This window comes from Peromyscus eremicus, chromosome 2 (assembly GCF_949786415.1).
Source record: "Peromyscus eremicus chromosome 2, PerEre_H2_v1, whole genome shotgun sequence".
Classification (NCBI taxonomy): Eukaryota; Metazoa; Chordata; class Mammalia; order Rodentia; family Cricetidae; genus Peromyscus; species Peromyscus eremicus.
The window spans coordinates 105,606,711-105,617,102 of NC_081417.1; the positions used below are offsets into that span (position 1 = coordinate 105,606,711).

The 10,392-nt window shown below is 37.9% G+C and overlaps 1 pseudogene; it reads right to left on the reverse strand.

Annotated features, from left to right (window-relative positions):
- Positions 1–1,216: 1,216 nt before the first annotated feature.
- Positions 1,217–3,779, reverse strand: LOC131904819 (protein SET-like; annotated as a pseudogene).
- Between the last annotated feature and the right edge of the window lie 6,613 nt (positions 3,780–10,392).

Genomic DNA, 10,392 nt, shown 5'->3' on the forward strand with positions numbered 1-10,392 from the left:
CTAGGCAAAGGGATAGTGCTTCAGTCCCTCAAGGCTGAAGCCTCCTGCAGTCATTAAAGGGTAGATTCACTCTTTTTATTTTTATTTATTTATTTTTTGTGTACACATTGGTTTTATTGTAACAAAGCAACTTGTACACTTCAACATTTAAAATGAGCATTTTTCCTTCCAGTGAAAACCAAAAAAATAAAAATTAAAAAATTAAAAATAAAGTGACAACAGGGCATGTCAACTGCAAATAAAACCCTACAGGTTCTACTGATTCTCCCATTGAGTGGCAGGGCTCAAGTCATCGTTAGCAGAGAATTTTATTTAAAAGTGTCATCTTAAACTGCAAGGATGTATGTTAAACATCACAATCAAACATGCCAAAGGAGAAGCCATGTTGTCACGATGCCCACTTAACCCCCCCAGACACCTCAACCCACCCTTGCTGACTTTCTATACCCCTCTTTTTTTTCCTTTTATTAAACAAGAGAAAGTAGATAGATACATGTTGGTAAATGTTGTCTATATTCACATAGAGACACAGTGTAATCTCTGAGCCCAATATACAGAGAAAGGAAAAAACCTAGAATTCTATGCACTACTACACAGGGGCCTAGCACCCCCCAGCCTCCAGCAGAGCCAAGGGGGCCGAAGGGTTTTTCTTCTTTCCCACAGAGCACAGTGGTGGTGCTGAATCCACAGTTTGAGACAACAAAGGATAAAAGTGAAATTAGAACAGAATAGTGGAGATTCTTTTCCTGTTGTATTTTGTTCAAGGTATTTCCCCAAAAATAGGTTGAGAACCATGGTGTTGAGAAGAGACCTCAAAACCAGGGCTACTGAGCACAGGAGGGCTTGGAGGGGGGAGGGAAATGACTGCAACTTGCTCCCAGGTGTTGGTTAAGCGGCTGGCTGGCGCCCACGGGCGGCCATGCTGACAGAGGAGAGTGCTGGAGGAGAGTGCTGGATGTATTGGTGACAAGAAGAGTCATGAGCCACGGTTACCTTTCTAGAGCTTTATTGGGAGAGAGAGGGAGAGAGAGAGAGAGAGAGAGAGAGAGAGAGAGAGAGAGAGAGAGAGAGAGAGAGAGAGAGAGAGAGAGAGAGAGAGACTGCATGGAGGGGGGAGTATGGAAGGAGAGAGTGCGGAAAAGAAGAGAGCTGGGACGCTGTAGCAGGCTAGTGACGTAATTAAGGACATAATCCTTACACCAGGGACTCGAGAAAATTAAGAAAGAAAAAGAAAATAAAAAAGAGGGTTGGAATCCATCAGTCTTCCGTGATAGTCATCCTCACCTTCATCTTCCTCTCCTTCCTCCCCTTCATCATCTTCATCTTCTTCACCTTCATCTTCATCCCCTTCCTCATCAATATCTTCTAAGCCTTCCTCTTCTTCTTCATCGTCATCATCATCATCCTCTGCCTCTCCTTCATCATCTATATCAGGAACCAAATAGGACTGCAAGGGGTTTGGTCAAATATCGTCTCTGATGACCTCTCCTGACTCGTCTGCACCTGCACCAGAATGGTCAGTGAACCAGGTGAAGAAGCTCTCTGGTTCTTCATGCTGCCTCTTCCTGCTGGCCTTACTCTTCGTTTGACTTGAGCGTTTTGTCAAATCCTTTCCAGATTTCCATTTGATTTCAGAGGACTTTGACGATGGGTCGCCACTCTCATTCAGATGAAATTCTTTGGAGAGAACTTTATTTTCAAAGTAAGGATTTTCATCAAAATAAAAATCTATTCTGTAACCTGATTTAATGTCTTCAAATTCTGTCACTTCAACTCTGGTCAAGTAATGCAGAGCCTCTTCATCTTCCTCCCCAAGCAGTGCAGACACTTGTGGATGGTTGACAAATGCGGTTACCCAAAAATCTGGGATTTGGGCGATCAATTCTGACCTCTTCTGAAAAAGTGGTTGGCAGAGTTTGTTATATTTTTGTTCTACTTTAAAAATTTCCTCACTGACTTGTTCACGAAGTCTGTCTATTTCATTTTGTACTTCGTCAATGTGTTCAATTGCTTCTTGCTGTTCTTTTCCTCCCTTCTGCAGGCCGGGAGAGGCCGACTTGTCCTCCAGCTTCCAGGCAGGAGCCGATTTGGGTTTTTTGGACTGAGGCAGGAGCATAGATTGCTCTTTTCGGGGCCATGGCACAAGGGAAGAGGCCAGGAGTCAGAGGCCAGAGGCCCAATGCTCACAGCAGGAAGGAACTCGCAGGAACTCTAGATTCATTCTTAAGATGCCTCTGAATCTTCATTCCACGGATCCGTGATCCCACATACCCGTGTCATGTCATGACCACACAGTTACGTTTGGCACCCAACATGGCTTGAAGAAGGAAAAGGATCTACTGAAGAAGGACAGAGGAGCAGGTCATCTTAGGAACTGGAGGGAGCGCTCTCAGGGTAAGAGGACTCCAGGATCAGCACGGTTAAGGGGAATTTAAACTCCCCATCTCAGGAGCAACAAAATGTACAGTTGCTAAATCCTTGTCAAAATAAAAAGCGGTAACTGCACAATTTTTAAAGATAGAAATACAATGGCTAGCCGGGCGGTGGTGGCGCATGCCTTTAATCCCAGCACTCGGGAGGCAGAGGCAGGCGGATCTCTGCGAGTTCGAGGCCAGCCTGGTCTCCAAAGCGAGTTCTAGGAAAGGTGCAAATCTACACAGAGAAACCCTGTCTCGAAAAACAAAAAACAAAAAACAAAACAAAAAAAAATACAATGGCTCCTGATACAGGAAATAAATCAAGGAAAAAGACCTTTCCCAATAGAGAAGAGGGAAGGAAAGGAAATAAAAGAAAATTTCCTGATAGAAAAAGAAGAAATTTTTATCAAGAAAAAAAGGATTTTCCCGGTAAAAAGGGGAAAAATATTAAAACTAGACCTAAAGATTATAAGGCCCCATAAAAGAAAAAAAAAGAAAAAAGAAAAAGAAAAAAGCCTCTTCCCATTAGTAATAGAGGAAGAAAAGGCTCTTTCCAATATAAAAATTTCAAGATAGCTAAAACTCTTTCTGCCTGCAAGCACAGAGTGTCAGTATCTGAATTATAAAGAATCAACAGGTGGGCTCACTGTTGCTAGCTGACAGCAGCCCAGAGCTTACAATTTTGTTGTCTGTTTGCTTAATTTTGGTTTAAATGTTTTTTATTTTTTCCTCAGAGCAGGAATAACTCAATATTAAAGATCCCTTCGTGAGAAATGTTTTCTGTTTTTCCCTTATGGTGGGAATAACTCAGTAGTAGTCCCTTCATGGAAGAAAGAGGAAGTTTTAAAAGGCCCAACTGTGGTGATATTGTGTTCCCCAAAATATTGTGCACCCTAATAAACTTATCTGGGGTCAGAGAACAGAACAGCCACTAGATACAGAGGCCAGAAAATGGTGGCACTCACACCTTTAATCCTAGCATTATGAAGGCAGAGATCCATCTGGATCTCTGTGAGTTCAAAGCCACAACGGAAATAGCCAGGCATGGTAACAAGAGCCTTTAATCCCAGGAAGTGAGCCCTTAATCCCAGGGAGTGATGGCAGAAAGCAGAAAGGCATATAAGGCTTGAAGACCAGAAACTAGAAGCTTTTGGCTGGTAAGCTTTTAGGCTTTTGAACAACAGTTCAGCTGAGATTCATTTGGATAAGAATTCAGAGGCTTCCATTCTGAGGAAACAGGATCAGCTAAGGAACTGGCGAGGTGAGGTAGCTGTGGCTTGTTCTGCTTCTCTGATCTTCCGGCATTCACCCCAATAACTGGCCTCAGGTTTGATTTTATTAATAAGTACCTTTAAGATTCATGCTACACCCAACTTCTGGTAAAGAAGGGTTACAGTCAAGACATGGAATGCTGAGTCAATGCTGTCTAAATTTCCAGAGATATTAATCATTCAATGTATAAAGGATGTTCTCTTTTTGATTGTCTAATAATGTTTGGATGAATGTTTGATTTTCATGGTAGATAAACTAAAGAAATAGGATTCATGATTTTGAACTATATATTGGGTATGCTCTTGTCTGTTGATCATTACTGAAAATTTGGCTCTGCCCTTTAAGTTGCTTTCTAGAAATTCTTAGTTTAATTCTAAAGAAATATAACACCTGAAATGGATTGGGTTGTTAGCTTATTAAATAATGTTGTTGCTAAGATAAAAACCCATACAAAATAATCTCTTACTGATATAGAGGTTACAAAATTATTTTTCCAGTAAAAAAAAAATACAGATAAATTGTTTGATCCACATTGTTAATAATTGGCAATTTACATTAATGTATTACTTGGGATCTAAAAAAAAAAAAAAAGGATCCTTTTTTAAAAGATTTTTATAAATATAATCCAGAGTATTACCTAAAGTTATGTTACCTCTTAAAATCCTATAGAAATTGTATTTAATGCGTTTATAGATGACATACGTAAAAAGGACCATGGAAAAGAAACTGGTAGTAAAATTGCTCAATTATTATTGCTTCCTTCTTTTAAAGGCAAAATAGTGCCTACATGTAGAACTGGAGGCTTTGAAAGTACAGGAAAAAAAGGTGTTTTGACAAACTTATCAATGATAAACAGTCTAAATTAAAAATAAAATTAAATGGGATTGAGATTAAAGTATTATTGTATTCTGATGCTGGATATATGTTTGATTTCATAGGAATCCTGAGATCCCAACTGGCCTCTACAAGAAGTCTCCACTCAATTTGTAGGAATTTGAACCTTATCTCAAGTAAAAGAGAGTATAGAGTAGATTACATATATATGGCTGATACAGCCATAAATTTATGGGACAGGGATTTGTTACAACAATGGTGAGCTCAAATTAATATTCCTACAATTTCAGAAACAGCTTGTAAATTGATGATTAAATTGGGATGTTTAAATTAATGTTTAATAGAAAAGAGCATTGGAAAATTAAAAGGATAGGTTACAGACTATACAGGTTGTACAAAGACAATGTAGAATAGAAATTGGCTATCCAAATTTAGAGTAGGGGCCACTGCCAGTAGCCCAACTTTATGTCAATATTTTGTAAATCAGCCCCTAAATATGACACATAAACAATTTCTTCAGTCTATTATTTATCATTATATGAATGATATTTTATGGGCTGTTTCAGATAAATATACCTTATAAAAAATGTTTAATGTAGTACAAAAAAAATTTACCCTGTTGCGGATTACAAATTTCTCCTAAAAAATACAAAGAGGGAGATTCTGTTAGCTATTTAGGCTATAAATTAAATAAACTGAAAATTCAGCTGCAAAATATATGGATTAAGAGAGATCGACTATATACTCTTAATGATTTTCAAAAATTATTGGATGGTATTAACTGGTTGCAGCCTACAATTGAATTGTCTACTCAAAAATTAACTAATTTGTTTCAAATTTTGCAAGGTGACTCAGATTTAAACAGTTCAAGACAGTTTACAGCTGAGGCTGAAAAACAATTAGCTTTGGTAGAACGTAAATTGCAAAATGCTTATATGGATAGATTAGACCTTATAAAGAGATACTTGTTAAACAGAAGGGGGATATGAGGACCCCCCAGAGATAGACCGAATAATGTCCTACTAATTTAAAAAAATTTTAAACGCTAATGAAACAGAAACAAAATTGAGTTATGGAAAAAGTTGCTGAATTGAGTCAGCCATGCATTATAAATATTTTAACATCTAAATAGCCCAGGGAAAGTGTTAAGTTAGGGCTGAGGTTATGCTTATGTTTCCACAGGAGACCTTTGCAACAACTAATCCTTCCAACCTGGGGACAGTGTAAGAGTTTGTGTGACAAAGGAGAGATGATACTTCACATGATTCATAAGCCTCTGAATGCTACAAACTTTTTTCTTGCCATGCTTTCCCTAGTAATGGTGCAGGTAAAAGGGATGGATCATAATTATTGGGCTTATATTCCCAATCCTCCAATTAACACAGTAGTAAGTTGGGGAGATAGAAATTTTCCTACAGTAGTTAATGAATCTTCTTGGCTACCTGATCCTTATGACAGCAGAGGTCCTGCTCAGCCCATGGAGGAGGGTAAAGTGATTGACAATTACACTGTTGGAGTACAAGGAATTCCTATTTGATTGGGAAATGGAATTCAATGCCTAAAAATTACCTCTCAAGTATAGTCAATATAACCCAAAATTATCATAATAGGTTTTATATGCTTCATGCATCTGGTTTTAAAGGACAAGAGATTAATGCTACTAGTTCCATAAATCTACCGTTCTATGAGATGAGGGTTACCACAAGGAATCTGACTGGGTACATTGGTAACAGTATAAGAGTGAGAAACCCAAGTGCTAATTAATATCTCCAATGGAGATGACATTGATTAGAGCCCTTATGGCTCCCCTCTGGAAAATATTCTCACTCAGAATTAAGATGAAAATGGTATAATATAAATGGAACTATGGAAATCAGTGCTTCTATTAATGAACCTACTCAGTGGCATGGAGTTGGAATGGCAAGTCCTCTCCTTCAATTTGACAATTCAATTCAGACTAACTTGTGGAAACTGGCAAGTGCCTTCCACCCTCTTAAGGCATGGAAAGGAAAATTAAACATTAAAGATGATAAGTATACTCTTGTCTTTTAGACAAAATCAAAGCCATCCTATTATGGCATGTGTACCATTACCTTACTTGCTATTAAAGGGGACAGTACAATGGCACCCAAATAATTACAACAACACTTGTGAACAGTGTACCCTTCATACCTGTGTTAATTCTATTATGTTTTTAAATGTAACCTTTGAAAGTTTATATATTCTTACAGCAAGGCCAGTAATCTGGATACTAGTGAAGTTGTCGAGGCCATGGGAAGACTCTCCTGTGGTGATCCTGGTACAGAAGCTCGCTGAAAGAATATTAAAAAGAACACGTTGTATGGCTGGACCGGTGGTTACAGTTATTATGGGAATCATTGCATTGACAGCTACGGCAGCAACAGCTGGAGTGGTACTTCGTAAAGAAATCCAAACCGCTAAATTCATTAGAGACCAGTATAGACATTCAGAAGAACTTTGGACTGAACAAAATAAAATTGATAGTGAAATAGTAAATGAATTAGCCAAACTAAGGCAAGTTGTTGTATTGTTAGGTGATCAGTTAGCGATTTTGAAGGAGCAGATAAAATTAAAATGTTATTGGAATGTTTCTTGTTATTGTATCACACCCTTAAGATTTAATGAAATCAAGTATGATTGGAAAAAGGTTAGAATGCATTTGTTGGGTCACCCTAATTCTTCTAAAATGGTTTTTGGACAGAAAGAAATCAAAGAAACTTTTACCAAAAAGTTACCTGATACAATATGAATGGATATTATGGAGAATCTAACAGATACTATAGCCTCATTCAGTCCTACGAATCACTTTAACAGATTTCTTATTCTAGTAGGTGTTGCCCTTGTTTTAGCAATAGTAACTTTATTGGCTTTAAAATGTTTTTGGTGTACTTGCATAAGATTGTAAGACAAATAGATGGGGAAAAAGGCTATATTTGTTGTAAGGCTGCATAACCTACAAGATAGTTGATTTTTTTTTAAATAAAAGGGGCACTTGGCCTGGCTCCAGAGAGTAGCACCTAGCCCTAATCAGTCTTTTGTTTAGCAGACACCTTTTGTTTCCCTTGTTGCCCTCCATGTGAATCTTGTCTTGGAGTTTCCCAAGGATACAAAGGCCTAGGCAAAATTTGATTCAGGAAACCTGGAAAACCATGGTACCTGACAAATCGAGGAATTTGCACTTGGCATTGTATTGTTGGGAGCCCCTTCCAGGTTCTTTTGAGCATGACTGACTAAACTGTGTTGGAGAGAAATAAAACTGCCCTAGGCAAAGGGATAGTGCTTCAGTCCTTCAAGGCTGGACCCCCCCCCCCCCTTCAGCCAGAAAAGGCTAGATTCATTCTTAAGATGCCTCTGAATCTTCATTCCACGGATCCACGTCAACCCACACACCTGTGTCGTGACCACACAGTTACAATATGGTTGACTCTTGATTTAGAACAACCTAGCATCAATGTGTCAGCTTGAATGTTTATATTTCCGGAGCGCTTTCACTTTGTTATAGTAAAGAGAAATGATGAAAATAGTATTATCTTCTTGACCAACTGTTAGTCAGGGGTCTCTAAGGGAACAGAACTTGTAGAAAAAGTTTATTTAAAGGGAATCTGTTTCATTGGTTTACAGGATGCAATCCAGGTGGCCCAACAATGGATGTCTCACACTGGAGTGTCAGAGCCAGGTCGTTTGTTCAGTCCCCAGGCTGGATGTCTCAGCAGTCCCAATCTGGCCCTAGTGGCCTGAATGATTCCTGAAGAGCTGTTTTTCAGTCTGCACTGAAAACCTGAAGAAGTTGCTCTACTATCAGTGAAGGAATTCCTCAGCAACAAGATGGATGAAGTTGAACTTGCCAGCAAGATGAAGGGCTTTCAGGAAAAAGACAGGTTTCTTCTTCCATGTCTTTAATCTGGGCTGGGACCATAAGGTATTACCACGTTTAGGATGGGTCTTCTTTCTTCAAATAATCTGGTCAAGAAAAATCCTCATAGGAATGCTTCAGTAGTTTGTGTTTTAGTTGAATCCAGATGCAGTCAAGTTGACACCCATATTAACCATCACACCAACTTCTTTCAGAATTGACCCTGCATAGTAACATTTTAGTATTCTAAGACTTACTCTGAAAATCATTTCCAGAATTTAGTGTGTGTAAGTTATGAAAATATGCTAACATCCCCATCAAGAGAGGGCAGTTGGCAAATCTATACCTTCTCTTTTCCATTGTGTCTTCATACCAAGAACAAAATTAATCCCAGCACTCGGGAGGCAGAGGCAGGCGGATCTCTGTGAATTCGGGGCCAGCCTGGGCTACCAAGTGAGTCCCAGGAAAGGTGCAAAGCTACACAGAGAAACCCTGTCTCGAAAAACCAAAAAAAAAAAAAAAAGAACAAAATGCTACTTTATCAGTCTTTGTGTCTTAATCACAGGTGTTAGCATATAAGTGGAGAATAATCTTGACTCACTGACATAAAATGCAACTTGTGAAATTCAAGCCTACTAGTGAAATTCAAGAACTGCTTTGCATATTAATGACTATTAATGGCCTATGCAAACTCAACCTATTATTTAAACAAAGCATGTGTCTATGGTTAGAAATCTAAGTGGAAAATTTTTTAGTCTATTGCTTTCCTTACAAGTGGGTTCACCTGGTCTTCTGGACTCAAATTATAGTAAATGTTGAATACCTAACATAATAGGCAACTATAGGGATCAAAGGTATCTACAAAGCAACAAAAGGTAATGATTAACAAGTCAATGATATAGTTAATTTCATAAACTTTTGTTGACTCCATTCTCTAACTTTTTTGGTTCGTAGACAATTTGTTTGATAATATTTTTCATCTGTTTTGCAAACCATAACCAGAATCAATAGTCATAGAAGTCTGAATCATAATTAAGTTTGGAGTCATTCCCTTTTTGAACATTAATGTTCAGTCCCCTACTGAAAGACTGAATTTACTGCATTGCAAGATAATCACTTTAAGAGATTTCATAAAGAAGTAATATTTTCTGATGGGAACTTAGTCAGTTGTTTGATTAATACCGTAATTAGCAAGAGCATGTTGAGGGCAAAATTCTGTTCTGAGTCATTGTTGTTATGTGGACTCATAATCTCATTACAGAAGACTTTCATGTCTTGTTGTTAGTGTCCTACTTTCTATTTATTCTATTCTGTTATGCAATTAGTATTTACTAAAAGGAAATTTTAATTTAGGAATTTCAGGCTATACTGTCTAATCCTTTACTGCTTTGAAACTTAATAAGTTCAAAAATATTTATATATTATATTTGCTTTTAAAATATTTTTGGACTATAAAAATCTATACATCCTGAAAGCTGGTGAGAAAAACAGGATCTCAAATTTGATCCAGATGTTTTGACTCTAAATCTACTTGTTATAATGACCAAGCTTATTAAGTAACATAACAAACACCACTCTACAAATGTGTGTGTTTGTGTTTTCTTGTTTATGTGTGTGTGTGTGTGTTGTGGTGTGTGTGTGTGTGTGTGTGTGTGTGTGTAATAATGATTCAACACATACACATTTTTTTCCCCTTAATCATGCCTCCCAATCTCAAAGAGAAGACTTCACAATGTACCTTAAGCAGTTTGGTAGAAGATAAAATGTGAGAAAGAGGAAATGTAAGGTGTACTTGCTATTGCCTTTTGATATCTGATCATGACCTGAGTGTGAGCTGAACCTATGCTGACCTTGCATTTGGCTTCTTTGCCTGACTTTCTGTGGAAAGTTGTTTTCTCTACAACACTGTTCCTGAGGATTCTTGGTAAAGTCTCAGTTTAGATTTTCCATAAATACAGAAGTCTAGCAGGTGAGTACATGCATTTTCTAAGCTAA